The following is a 13,808-nucleotide window of genomic DNA, read 5'->3' on the forward strand; positions in this document are numbered from 1 at the left end:
TGAGCTAGGCGGCTGCCTAGGGTGCCATCTACTGGAGGGGGCACCACATTGTAATTATTATTATTATCTTTTTAATAATTTAACACACCACTCATTTTATGTGAAAATGTTAAAAAGGTAATAGTTAAAACCATTAATAAAACAACTCAAAGGTTTGTCATAATGAATAATTTTGACTGGTGCTGCACCCCTTCTTGCCTGACGCAACCCCTGTCGAAACCTTTTTTGCTATATAGGGTAAAATAAGTGATCTATGACTTAAATATTTCCTGCGGGCCACCTATAGGTTTGCCCATTTCTTGGCTGTAGACAGCCCATATCTACAGCCTTGGAGAGGAAAAATGCTGTGCCACTAAGTGGGTGATTATCACACAGTCTGTTTGAAAGAGAAAAACAGAAGATGGAAATATTGGCTCATTATTTAGTAAGAAGGTCTCTGCTCTTTGCTTAGATTTTAGTAAAAGAAACAGACTAAAAAATCCCACTACATAAAAAATACACTATATATATATATTTTTTTTTTTTTCACACCAGTTTTCAAAATGTCACACCATAAATAGATGAACATGTTTAATCAGTGCAGTTTGAATTATTCTATACAAAAATATTTTCCATATTTTACTCAGAAAGGGTCTGCAGCTATCTGAGCCGAGCCACTACATAAACCCCTGCAGCGTTAAAGGTTTCAAGGTGAGAAAAAAAAAATAGATTTGGACTCAGCTGTCAATCTTTTGACTGGCACGGCTCATAGTCTGTTGGTGTGTGGGATAAAGTTAAGAGTGCAGCACCATTAAAAGCTGCTCAGCCCCAGCATTGTTTTTTATTCTTTTATCATCTCTAAAACAGAGACTTTTGACCAGAGGGTTGCATACTCACTTATCGAGGACTTGCAGGGACCGGGGGGGATGTCGCTCCATTCAGTAGTCAGGCAGAACCAGGGATTTAATTATTTAGCTTTCTACCAAAAACAGAAAACGTTGATATTTAAAAAAAATAATAGTCATACTCAAAATAGCAGAAACAGCCACCTTGTTTAGCACTTACTTTGAGAGAAATGGACTTTGGTCGAACTTGCAAAAAAATGTGGAGACAAAAAAGTTTAAATTTATAAATTGCTTGTGTGCCTTTTCGGTCTGTCTAAAATGATATAGTCATTCTGGTGAGAGATCAAACATTTTATTAAAGGAGTACGTCTATTTATTATTGAGCAGTTGAGTTATTCAGTCTGTTTGAGATCAATAGGTTTTGAAGTACTTAACTCAATTATTACTTTAGCTTTTTTATTTTCCTTCAGATTTTCAAGAGCTCGCTGTTTCACAGTCAGCTGTGAGAGCAACAGCTTCATAGAGTATATGGTTCAGAAAGTAGGAGTTGATTTTCTCCTAAAGACTTTTAACACTGCTGCTTTTTTCCCACTCAAATACTTATCATATTAATAGGATTTTTCTTTTTTATTATTAAAACTGTGCAGCAATATTCTATTTCATGGGACAATAACCCTGTAGCCCTGAGCAGTCAGTACTAAAAATAATTGGTTGGGTGTTAACAGTAAAATTGGTGGACTTTTGTAACATGGCTAAGTCTTGAACCTCTTTCAAAATGTTTGGCTATTTCACCAAAGAGCAAAGTTGTGTGTCACATAGATCTACAGTAATGTAGCCTTTGTTTGTGACTGGCACGAGGAACTTGTTCTCTAATAATATTTCTCATGAGACTGCTTTAGTTGCAGTGGGTTGACAGAATAATAATAACAGTTACTCATCAAATGCTCAGTCGGTGGGATTTCTGGATCTGTAGCCTATATTGGTAAGTGAACAGATTATAATCAGTCTGTTAAGCTATTTTTTTATTTATAAATAAAGGTTATTTGAATTGAAAATCTAATATGGAAATTAACTTAAATACATCTGCTACATCACCTCGACTGATGTCACCTGGTCTATGGTTTAGCCAGGCCCAGGGTTTGGGTTTGTGGGGAAGCACCTGGTGAACCAACACTTTCTCACTCCTAACTCGTCATATATGGACCTTTGGTTTGGACCCCCTCCTCGTCAATTTTTGACGTTTTGGGTGTTCTCAACTCATCTTTTTCTGACATGCTAGTTGTTCCCATTAAATCACAGGTCCCCAATCTCCAGGCTGCCAACCCGTACCAGTCCGAGGTATCGAGCCACAGACAGGAAAAAAAAACCCATGTGTTGGGTACCACGTCCCAAGCTTTGGGGACCGTAATTTAATGGGAACAGCCAGCACGTTATCAATGAGTCAATGATTTGGGGACACCCAAAACGTCAAAAAGTGACCCAGAGGGGGCCCGAACCACACGTCATTAAATGACTAGTTGGGTGTGACTAAGCCTGCCAGAGGTGTTGAACTCCTGACCTTGAGGGCTGGCATTTTTGAGTTTTTTTTATTTTATTTTATTTTTTTTAGAAGCCTGGCCCTTCTTGCTGCTGATTACCTTGATCAGATGCATTTTTGCTAATGAAAAGCTGCAATGACAAGCTAGTTGGAAACCATGTAGGACACTGGCCCTCAAGACCTGCAGTTTGACACCTGTGCCATAAACTCACTACCAGCTGGAAAGATCACGAAGGGTCAGTACCATGTGGTTTGTGAAGCAGTCAAACCATGGTGCCTCAATGGCCTCTATTTGCTGAAATGGACTCTAACCATCCAGTCATAGTATGTGATTTAATAGAGGGGAACAAGGCAGATTTTGTGCAGCACCACCAAGAGATGGTCAGACTTGCCTCTATGAACAGTTTGGGCTCTGTAACACAGCTAGAGGGGTTGGATTGAGGCAGGCAGATGGGGAAGACTAAATAATTCAGGAAAAATGAATAGAGTTGCCTCCAATAAAAATAGACATTTTGGGCCAAAAGATTGATGAACATTTATTAATTTCTGTATTAATGCAAATCTATCCTTATTTTTGACTTTATTAACTAGAAAGTTTTTTCACGTTTAAGCTCAATGCTTAAAAACGATATTGGTGATGATGCAGCTCATAGTGGATACAGAGAGTTTAAAACTCAGAAGAAAAAAAAAATAAATGACTCATCGTCTCTTGAGGATTCCCTTCAAGGATTGGAGCATCTCCTCTGAGGGGGTCAGGAGGTGACAGCCAGGATGGTCCTTAGTAGCATCAGGCTCTGCAAGAACAGCTTGAGTTATGAGCCTCAAGAGCAAAGCTGGAAACTGCTTCTCTCCAAGGAATAGGTGTACTCTCTTAGAAGTGTGCTTTCATTTCCTCTGGACTTTAAAGAAACTACTGATAGTTTTTTTTTTCCTGTTGTATGTGTAAATTGTTGGAATTCAGCTGTAAGTGATGGTTCTTGAATGAGAGGGCCTCAGCAGTAAAGCCTTTTGCTTTTAGCCTGTGAAGCAGAAAAACCCACACACTGGATAACTTGAGAGGCTGCAGCAACCCAGATGGTCAAGAGGTCAGTCATAGCAGGATAATGTTTTGCAAGCTTTCCTCATGCAGGTCAGGACCCTGCAAAAATAAGACACAAGTCTCAAAGTGGCGAAACAGTCTGCAAAAATTACTATCAAGGTTCCCCTTGGATTGCTGCTGATTACACATTTACAACACAAGCTGTCAGAAGCACCCACAACAATGTGTTCCAATTTATTCTATCAAAGAACATAAAAAAATCACTTAACTATAATTTCTCTCCATTATAGCAAAACACATCACATATGCATTTGCGGTATTGAACTTTCTTCCACAATTAAAACAAATAAATAAAATGGAGTTTCTTATTGCTGATGAGTTTACAGAGCTATTTTTTGACCTTGAATGTAAAATATGAATGCTTATCTCTGTTGATACACACTGAACTTTGCATCATGCTTCAGTTGTGGAGGTCCCAGATGATTCAATGCAATCCCCAATGTTGCAGCGTATCCAATGCTTTCTGTCACCTTTCTGCAGTCCCTCCCAAGGCGAGCAATGGGTGGTCCACTATTTGTTACACACAAGAATTTAGAAAAAAGATGGGTCTATATTTGTGAAAAGCTTAGTCTGTGTAGAATTACACATAATTTAATTACCTTCAAAATGTTACTGAAAAAAATTAGAGGTTTGGACATATTGACAATGTAGTTTTTAGATGTAAATCCATGAAACAAACTTTTTGAAACTTGGTCAACAAAATGTTGTCAGTGAATTTTCATGCAGTTTGTGTTACACTTTATTACTTGTAGAAATATTGTGATCTGAAAAAGGAAAATGATGTTTTTATGGAAACAAAGTCCTGGGGAGGGACTGATGGACTTGGCATGCGGTGCTCTCGCTGCTTCTTGCCACTGGCACTCACAGTCCAAACATCATTTAAGAAAAAAAAGCACAGACCTATTGCCCATCTCCATTTGCCTTCACTGTGTTGGCCACTGCGGCGCAGGAAGCACTTTACCAGCCCACTATCATGTGTCTGCGCCCGTGGTGGCAGCCACAGCTGCAGCGCCCTCTATTCATCACTGCAGACAGTTTAAAGATCTGCTGATTCGAGGAGCGCGGGGAAGGCAGTGCGGTGGGGAGGAGAGTGTGAGGGTGAGCTTCAGATGGAAAAGGCCAGACCACGAGTGTAACCATAGAGCATTTGCCTCCTCCACGGCTGACAGCTTCATCCCACAGAGCTGGAGATATATGACTTACTGCTGCCATTGTTGGACTATGCAAATTATGTGTGTAATAAAGTACTTAAACCTCTTGAGGCAGAATACTGTAATGTAGTTGGTTAAACTAATATGTGAACCATAATCTCTGACAGAAATAATCAAATTGTTTGAAGGTTTTTTTTTAAACTGTTCTTGTTTTTAGTGTTCAGGAAAATGGGTTGCAAATGAGGATTTATTTATTTATATTAGTATTTGGTGGTGTTTCAATTTAGAGGTGTTTATAACTAATAAGCTATAAAACAAGTTCTTATTTTCACAGGTCAAATCCCTTAAAAAAAAAACTTTTGTTTGTTTGGTACAAGATGAAAACGCAGAAGAACCAGTGTCATGTGAGACTGAGGTCAAACAGGAATCTAATTATTATTAGATTAATAAGTATTTCATAATGATTTTATGTGTGTAATTTTGACACTGTGATCCACTTTTATTTATTTATTGAGAAAAAAAAATAGTTTTTTTTTTCTTTTTTTCTCAAGTGTAGCTTGAAGGGTTCGGAAGGGTTCCCAAGCATAATTTATCCTAAAATTTGATACATATTTGGAGCGTATTTGACCTCTTTTAGATAAAATAAGTTGGGCCGTGATGGACACAATTCATGGAATTATTTTTTTCTTGGATCTTTAAAGTTACGACTCCAAACCTTTTCTTGCAGACTTGTTTTCTTTGAAAATCACACCAGTTGGCAGAGTTAATAGCCTCAAACATTTTTTTTTTCTTTGTGTCGTCCAAAGACAGAGTTTCCTTCATCTGAGTCAGTGCAGATGTAAGAGGCACCTCAGCTGCTCGGGAGAGAAGTCTACCTTGAATGCTAAAGTCATTGGAGGAAAAAGATCGAACAGATTACATGACAGATTGCAACACGACTGACTGCAGCCTCAAACTGCAAGACGTGCTCTGATGAATCTGCAGCTATTTTAGGATGAACGGTACCTCCCCTAGTCCTGTCATGTACATTGGACATATATTTGATGGACTTTTTGCTGCAACTAGGCTAATAATTCTCCCAATAAATTTTGTTTCCTTTTTATTAATTTATGTGTTTTACATAAAAAGCTTGATCTGTATCAGAGATCTGCTGCTTCAAACTGCAATCTGCAAGAGTTTCACCTTGAACCAAACCACATAAGGATGGGAAATTAATTATTCACAGTGGGAAATGTAGAAGAGGGCATGTGTGTACCTAGTTAGAGGGCTGTCACATCACTTATCCTGCGCCGAAATTCCTACCTCTCACAGCTCACCAAGCCATGCTGACAGCCAGGCATGTCGGGGGAGGCTCAAGATGCCAATGAGTCTGATCAAAGAGCTTGTTACAAATTTATTCACGCCCCATGGTCACTTTGTTACCAAGCCAATTAAATCACAGCTAAATGTTTAGGCAGTCAGAGGGCTGGAAAGCACTTTTCTTCTTCTGCACGGTTGTCTGGCTTTAACTCTCCTCACATCATCCAGTTTGTTTTTTTGCAGAAAAAAGGAAAATATACCCTGCTTTTGATTCAATTCAAAGTGAGTTTTGGGGCTATATGTTGCTAAATAAGGAAAATATAATATAAATCAAAATGAAGCTAATTAAAAAGGTTCCAGGGATCTTTCCTGAAAATCGTTTGCATGTTTGTTCAAACTCTGCTCCTCTGATCCTTTGCTGTGGCTGCTCAGTGTTTGCTTCAGGAGACTCTGCAGACTCTCATAAGAGAGGCATATGTTTATGGTATGCTAATGCTGCTAATGCAGTTTTATTCATAAATGCCAAACTGATTTCATAAATCTTTGATTATGCAGACACTTATTATTCAACACAGTAAATGAATTAATGGTTTTAGTTGAACACACAGCTTCAATATCACAGACAAATGGGCCTTTTAAATACACTTAAAATTAAAAGACAACAAAAGTATGTTGTCTTAAGCATAGGTCTATGTAAGTGTATTTAGATTAAACTTTGAATATTCATATTGAAATTCTCTTGATAAGCTCCTGCTTTCTGGGAAACATATTCACTGGGCAAACAAAACATTTTTTTTTACTGATTCAGTAAAACAAGGATATTTAATATATCAAAATCAACGATTCCCTTTCTATTTTTCTCTTGTTTCTGTGCTTTGGCAACAATTCATGAGCAGAGAAAAAAAAATGAATAGTTCAGAGATTCTGTGTTCATTGAGAAATTTTTCCAAAGACAGTATGGTACCAAAATTTCTGATTTACGTCAAATGAATTATTAAAATCCATAATTATGTGACTACAACACTGTCATTTTTGGCAACAGATAATCACTTTTATTGTAAATACAACACAGAAAACAAACTGGTTGTTTTTTTGTTTCTTACACATTTACTTTAATTTTATTTAAACTCCAATTTATGAGTAAGAGTGTTCGGATTAAGCAAAAAAACTTCAGGAAAAACACCAAAAAAAGCAAAATCATGATTTATAATTGGAATTGTCTATTAACAAGTCACTTGGGGAGGGTTTAATGACATACAGAATTATTTTTTTCTAACAATAAGTTAAAAAAAATAAAAATAAAATACATAAATAAAATACAAGTTTATCGAAAGATGAAGAAAAAAAGATGGAAGGTTTAAAAATCAGTAAATCTTGTCCTCAGTTACTCCTTTTTTTTGTTAATAAAGCCTCTATTGCCTTTTTTTTATTCATTTTCTTCATATCATTATCACATGCTGCGGCCATGACTGTGTTTTTAGTCAAGCCAAGCAAAACCCAAGAAGGCATTAATGAGGTGACAAGAGAGTTTTATTTACAGAATGATGTTCTCATCATTTCAACATGCAGCCTCGCATTCCAGAATTCCCACCTGGTGCAGCCAAATTTCCCAGATGAAAAAAGCCCATATCCGTGTACAAACATGCTATTATTCTTTTTGCAGACTAATGTAAGGATAATTGATATAATTTATCTTAAGATCCCTCAACTTCTAGTCTGCAGTTTTCAGAAAGTTTCCCATCATCATGAAATATTATTATTAGCTGTTTGTGATGGGCGTGGCCTACTGGACAAACCTGTCCAATCAAATGACATTTTTTTATTTACCACTACCCTAAATGTGAAATAAAGTGTTAGCAATTACAGGATGACAAATTCATCACAACTTCATAATCTACCATGACTTCATAATCTTCATAATCTTTTCTGTATGTGGCCTTTTTTCATTATATCTTTGCTATAATCTTTATTTTCTATCTTAAAATTCGGGCAACAAAAAAATAAATAAATAAATAAAATGAATTAAATGTTGATCTTGTCTTTAACTCATGTGGCCCATTCACCATCCGTCTACAGAAACATTAGTTTAGTTGACTTTCCTTAAAGTTATTTTTTTTTTAACAAACAACCAAACGAAAAAATGTGGGCAAAAAATGTTGACAAGTTCCAAGCCAGACGATGTGGAGCAACATGCTCCGACCTAATCAATGCTTCACATATCCAGCGTTATCCTGGACCACCATGTGTTGAGCTCCGAGCATCTGGCACACACTGCACTGTGCACAGCTGGCTGGCAGGCTTCAGAGGAAAAATCCTGAATGTTGGGTGTGTTTTGGAGACAACCCAACTCCTGCATCAGATTTTAGATGTGTGCCGTTCGACTGATTGCATCAGGGAAGAGGATTAAAGTGTTATTTTTCTACATTATTTTTGTCATAGCCGAGCATTTCTAAGTAAGATTGCATTCATTTCTCTGAAAGCACAGTTAATAACGTGCAATTTATTTCAAGCTGCAGGACTGTGCTGTTGAATAAAGGCTTGAACGGTTGGAAGATTACAAACAGTCCCACACTCATCATCACTGGCGTCTGACAAAGACCAGATATCTTGATCGTTTGGAGCTTTACTTTTCTTATATTGCAGTTGACAGCTGTCATTATCCTTAGTGCGTAGGGAAAAAAAAAAAAAAAAAAATTTTGTGATTTGAGTATGTGTGTTCACTATTTCACAGAACAAAACTGTACCAATTTAGTGACACGCAGGGAAGAAAGCAATTTTACCTTAATAGTTTCCAGGACCAGATGGATGGATAAAATATTCTGGATGCAATGGCACAGAAACAAAATCAAGATGAGTAAAACAACAAGACTTTTTGCCATCAAAACAAAATATAATAACAGGGTTTAAAAAGGGTTATTGTCAAAAACTAATGTGGAAGGAACTATTTAGGCCTTAGTCAGCACTCCCCTTACAGGTGGATACGGAGTGTCTGTGAGTGAAAAAATGCAGACATTTTTGAGGTGACCCGCAGTAAATATCAAAATTTTAAGCCACTCAGTGAGCCTGAAGAGTGAACACTTTTTTCCTGTAGAAGAATGTACATAGGTTGCAGTTAACACTTACACAACAGGAAGGGGAAGCAGATGAGATGCAGGCACATAGTACAGATATTTTATTTGTTGAACTCCCCCAAGACCTTTGCACTGCTCAAGGGGCCCATTAGTGCTGTTTAAGTGAAAGTGTATGCTCCTTGCGGACAGTCTAACTTTTAAAAATTAAGACATTAGACTATTAGCGTGTAGTTTGCGCAACATGCAGGTGTTGAAAGCAGCACACAGGCCTGCTGGCCTGCATTATATGACCTGAGTGACCTATGTAAGTTGATTCAACCCCCTTTTGGATACCTCCTTTACAGATAACAAAGTCTTTCCCCAGATTTTTAGGCACCAAAGACCATAAACCATCACCTCGCATTTTGGATTTAAAATCATTGAACTTTTCGTAACCCCAGCCAAACTCAAACTCTGGTAAATTCTACCTGTCATCTTCAAAGGGTGCCTCCCTTTTCTGCAACCAAACCTACAACCCCCTTGCTTTAGCCTGTTGGAATTCACGATAGAGACTCTCAGGTTCTTTGTGTGAAGCACGTGAACCTTCGTAAGTGTTTCACCTCTCTCATCACCCCTTAATGGGAACCAGGTGTGTGAGCAGGTGAGGACAATGCCCAATCAGGCAGGCTCCACGGCCACAAGGTTTATAAGGGTGGTGGTGTGTTGTGTGGGGAAGAAACCCTGAACACAACAGCTCTCTGATGACAGTCACAGACACCCTTTGTGTGCAGCTTTTACATGAAGTCACAAGGAGCCAGTGTGTGTGCACCTTACCAATGACTGACTTGAGTGTGGCTTAAGGGTACATGAGTGCATGCAACTGACTTTATCCTTAAAAATACTTTTTAATACACTTACCACACATGACCATTTTTATGATGTTCCTTAAGATTTCTGAACGAGCCTCAAGGGAACTACAATTCACTCCTGTGCTCTTCTTATCATGCATCCGTTCCAGTCTACTACTACAGGCCTGGACAACCCAAAACTCACCCCTGTGCGGGTGCATGTGACTAAGGCTCTAAGGTATGACATTACAATTTTGCACGAGTGCATGCTTTTCCTACACAGCCTCACTCAAAGCTCATTTTTTGACTTGCTGGCTGTTCCCATTAAATCACGGATCCCCAACCCTTGGGACGCAATAAAGGACACTGTACCAATACTGGATTAGGGTATGGGATAAAGGCACTGGTCCGCGTACCGGACCGGTTCGGTACTTGTCCGCATCCAGAGGGTTGGGGACTTGTCCGCATCCCGAGGGTTGGGGGCTGCTAATTAGGATCTCAGGCACAGTACCAAGCAGACCTCGGGCTGGGACTGGTTCGCAGCCTGGAGGTCTGGGACACCTGATTTAATGGGAACAGTCAGCATACAAAAAAAGGACTTTGGGACACCCAAAATATCAAGAAGTGATGCGGACAGGGCCTAAACTATACATCCACACCATATATGACAAGTTGGGAAAGAGAATGGGTTGGATTTTCCCATGTTTGGCGACATTTGTTTTAGAAAATGGGGGAATGAAATACAGTATGTTAAATGAAAGGATCTTTGTGCTTGAAGAGGGTTGTGCATATCAGTGGTAAGGAACTTCTTCATCCATCTGTAGCAGCCTGTGAGTTATAATGCACAACATATATTGTGCACATTGTCTGAAGCACTCAAACTTGACATAAGTCAGGCAGAGATGATTTATGTGTGTGTTGTTCCTTGTTCAAACCTGTCTGGTTGGCTAAATTCTGACAGTAAGTCATTGTTTATAACTTAAAGGATATGTGTCCTTATGTAAAACAGTGGAATGAGCTCCCTGCAAGCCCTTACAAAGCCAAACTGACAGGACAGTTGAAAGGTCAGCTTCTACAGTCACTTACCTCATGCACCTGTCCTCCACCTGCCAACGTTCAATCATGGAGCTACAAGCCAGACATGACAAGTTTGCAGCTGTCACCTCCAATGTCCAGATCTGGGTTCATTAATGACCACGAATACACATTTTGTGCAAAAAAAAAAAAAAAAAAATAAAGTTTCAGAACCTGTCATTTTCCATTTTGACAGTGTGTTTCTTTTCATAGCAAGTGCAGAGACATTATTACACACTTTTGTTAGATGTAGAATCAGAACATTTTTTCCTCCTTTTCAATTCAATTCAATTCAATTCAATTTTATTTATATAGCCCAATATCACAAATTCAATTTGCCTCATTGGGCTTCATGCCTGTATTTTTTACAGATGCACAGATGGAGTCATAAAATATGCACAATAGGTAAAAACTAAACAGACTATAAAGAACAGGTCATCCCTGTCCTTAGACCCTCCCTCGCGGTAAGGAAAAACTCCTAAAAAACCTGAGTCAGGAAAAAAGAAGAAACCTTAGGGATTCCCACATGAGGGAGAGATCCCATCCCAGGACGGACAGGCGATACCAGAACGGTTAAAGAAAGAAAAGTTTCATCTCCAACTAAATTAAATTTCCAATCACCTTTTGTCTTCTAGTAAAAAAAAGACACAAAATTCCTGCACTCAATGTCTGCCTTTGAATTTTTGTGCTCACTTTTAAGATTTTTTTTTTTTTTTTTAATAAATCTCTCAGATTGCCAAATGCTGGATTTGTATATATACAAGTCTGTTTAACACATGTTGAGGTATGGTGGGGCAGTGCCTCACTTTGCTGTCATCATCCTCCCCTGCTATCATGAGATATGTATTGAAAATAAATTAATAAATTAAATTTGTATCCACTAATCTGTGCTAAAAAATGTTATGTATATGATTTTCACCCCTTTTACACTCAAAATGTCTATATTTGGGTATTTCCTATTCAACTAAAGGATAGACCGCAAGGTAAAGTCTACTTCATGTTAGATGGTGTTATCCTATGCAATCTGGGTTGAGTGCTTGCCATTAGCTCACTCACTGTAGGCTATGTAATGGTTTATTTAAATATATTTACGTTGTAGATATTCTAATTACATGTCCTTAATTTCTATTTATTAGGTGATGTATTTCACTTTTTTATTTTTATTTTTTATTGTTATTTTAGCGTTTGGGTGTGACATGAAGCTACAAGGAAAAGACACTATTTGAGTCAGGCAATACCTCTGCCTGGGAGTTCACATTTGTTCTTTAGTGGCTGCTAACAAAGTTCAAAAGGAGTTCATTATTTTATGTTTTGCTCTGACCAACTGCAAAAAATTATGAATGTAATGCCATTCAAAAAATATCTCACAATCAAAACTTAAAGTAATAAATAATGGATGACCGATACAAGATCAACACATCTTCACTGAGACAGACTTCTAAAGTCAGAGATGCTAAGGAGGACTAAAGTCACTGAGATTTTTTCAAAAAGTAGAGGTGTATGTGTGTGCATTTTTGTGGAGTTCCACTGAGGCAGACGGTGTTCATAACTTATAAGTCATTATAAAAAATCTAAACTCCTTGAGCATAGGTGCCATCAGTGCTCAAAGCATAGATTTGCACGGTTCCGTGCTTGAGCCAGATTTGGGGAATATCCTGAGGTTTGAAAAGGACGGAGATCAAAGGCGCAAGGAGAGAACACTTGAACCGTCCTGCAGCAGATACCTGATTAAAATTTGACACCACAACATGTTCAAATGGCAGATGAGAAGGAGGATGCTGTAAAAGCTGTGAAGGAGACAATACTCTCAAGAAAATGAGGTCACAGCTCACAAAAAACAAATATTCTGCAGATAATTCTCTTCTTCAGACAATCAGATTTTTTTTCCAACCCTTTAAAAATTAATATGTGAAAGGAGCATTCATTTTGATATTGTGAAGGTGAATTCTCTATTACAGAATTGTCTATTATTATTTTATTTATTTAATAACAATTAAACTTAAAATAATGATCTAAATTTAAACTTTTTCCACAATTTACTATTTTTTAAGCTTGACTCTAATGCTTCAGTAGACATATTTAGAGTTCACAGATGTAGAATATTTTCTACCCTACAGTGAAATCTACTGTTGATTCAATTGATGAATTTAAGGTTTAGGACAGTTTTAGGGTTTGTGGTCTGTAAATTGAAAAATGCATTGTCATTTCAATTATGGAAATGACGAAATGTTAAAGCAGTGCAAATCTCACAAATTGGGCAAGGAAACGGTTGGGTTCATTTCCAGCGCCCTTACAATGGCGGATGTGGAACACCATCATGTCAGGGGAGTGGTCTTGGTTAATCTTTATTTAAAATAATGCAGACATCATCAGGCTCTTTGCCGTGTCTGGCCCATAATTTGCGTTTATGTGAATTTATATAGACTTCTTGTCTTGAATCTGCATTGCCAAGGGTGGTGTGAACGTAGCTTAAGCTTTTCAATTTTTGCTATTCAAAAAATGGATATATTGTTATTTATGCACAACAATTGATCATTCAAATATTATTTTGTTTTCACAGCTTCTTTAGGTTACGATTTTAGACTTTTGAATAAATTATTTTTAAAATTCATGACCAGTTCTTCATATTAACATACATTTTTTATAGTCATATTGGATCCTGTGTTGTGGAGGAGTTTTGTTGCATCTTTCTGAAAACAAAGAACTAAGGCAAATTGCTTGTGTCTCAGTGGATAGGGCCGCTTCTGAGAAGCTCCCTGGGTGCCCAATGGGACCATTTTGACTAATTGAAATGTTTTCTTTTTCAAGCAGCATCACTTCACAGCCACGCCTCGTCAGCATCCTCCGTGAACAGAGTTTAGCTGGAGGTAAAAGAAAACAAAAACGCCAAACTGAGGCCAAAATCCAGGTCAGGACAACTTCAACA

At 37.8% G+C, this 13,808-nt stretch overlaps 2 long non-coding RNA genes across 2 annotated transcripts in view; both read right to left on the minus strand.

Moving 5' to 3' along the window:
* The window catches only part of LOC118598680, a 14,521-nt gene extending 12,478 nt beyond the window's left edge, over positions 1 to 2,043 (minus strand). The window contains exons 1-2 of the long non-coding RNA XR_004947776.1: positions 1,045 to 2,043; positions 877 to 958 (exon numbers count right to left, since the gene is read on the minus strand). This is a non-coding gene — a long non-coding RNA (uncharacterized LOC118598680). The remainder of the gene's footprint in view (positions 1 to 876; positions 959 to 1,044) is intronic.
* Positions 2,044 to 2,404: 361 nt separating this feature from the next.
* On the minus strand, positions 2,405 to 3,562 carry LOC118598681. The gene is made up of 2 exons (XR_004947777.1): positions 3,402 to 3,562; positions 2,405 to 3,155 (listed from the first exon to the last, which is right to left on the minus strand). It is a non-coding gene; the product is annotated as an uncharacterized LOC118598681 (long non-coding RNA).
* Between the last annotated feature and the right edge of the window lie 10,246 nt (positions 3,563 to 13,808).

The sequence above is a fragment of the Oryzias melastigma genome, linkage group LG4 (assembly GCF_002922805.2).
Source record: "Oryzias melastigma strain HK-1 linkage group LG4, ASM292280v2, whole genome shotgun sequence".
Taxonomy (NCBI): domain Eukaryota; kingdom Metazoa; phylum Chordata; class Actinopteri; order Beloniformes; family Adrianichthyidae; genus Oryzias; species Oryzias melastigma.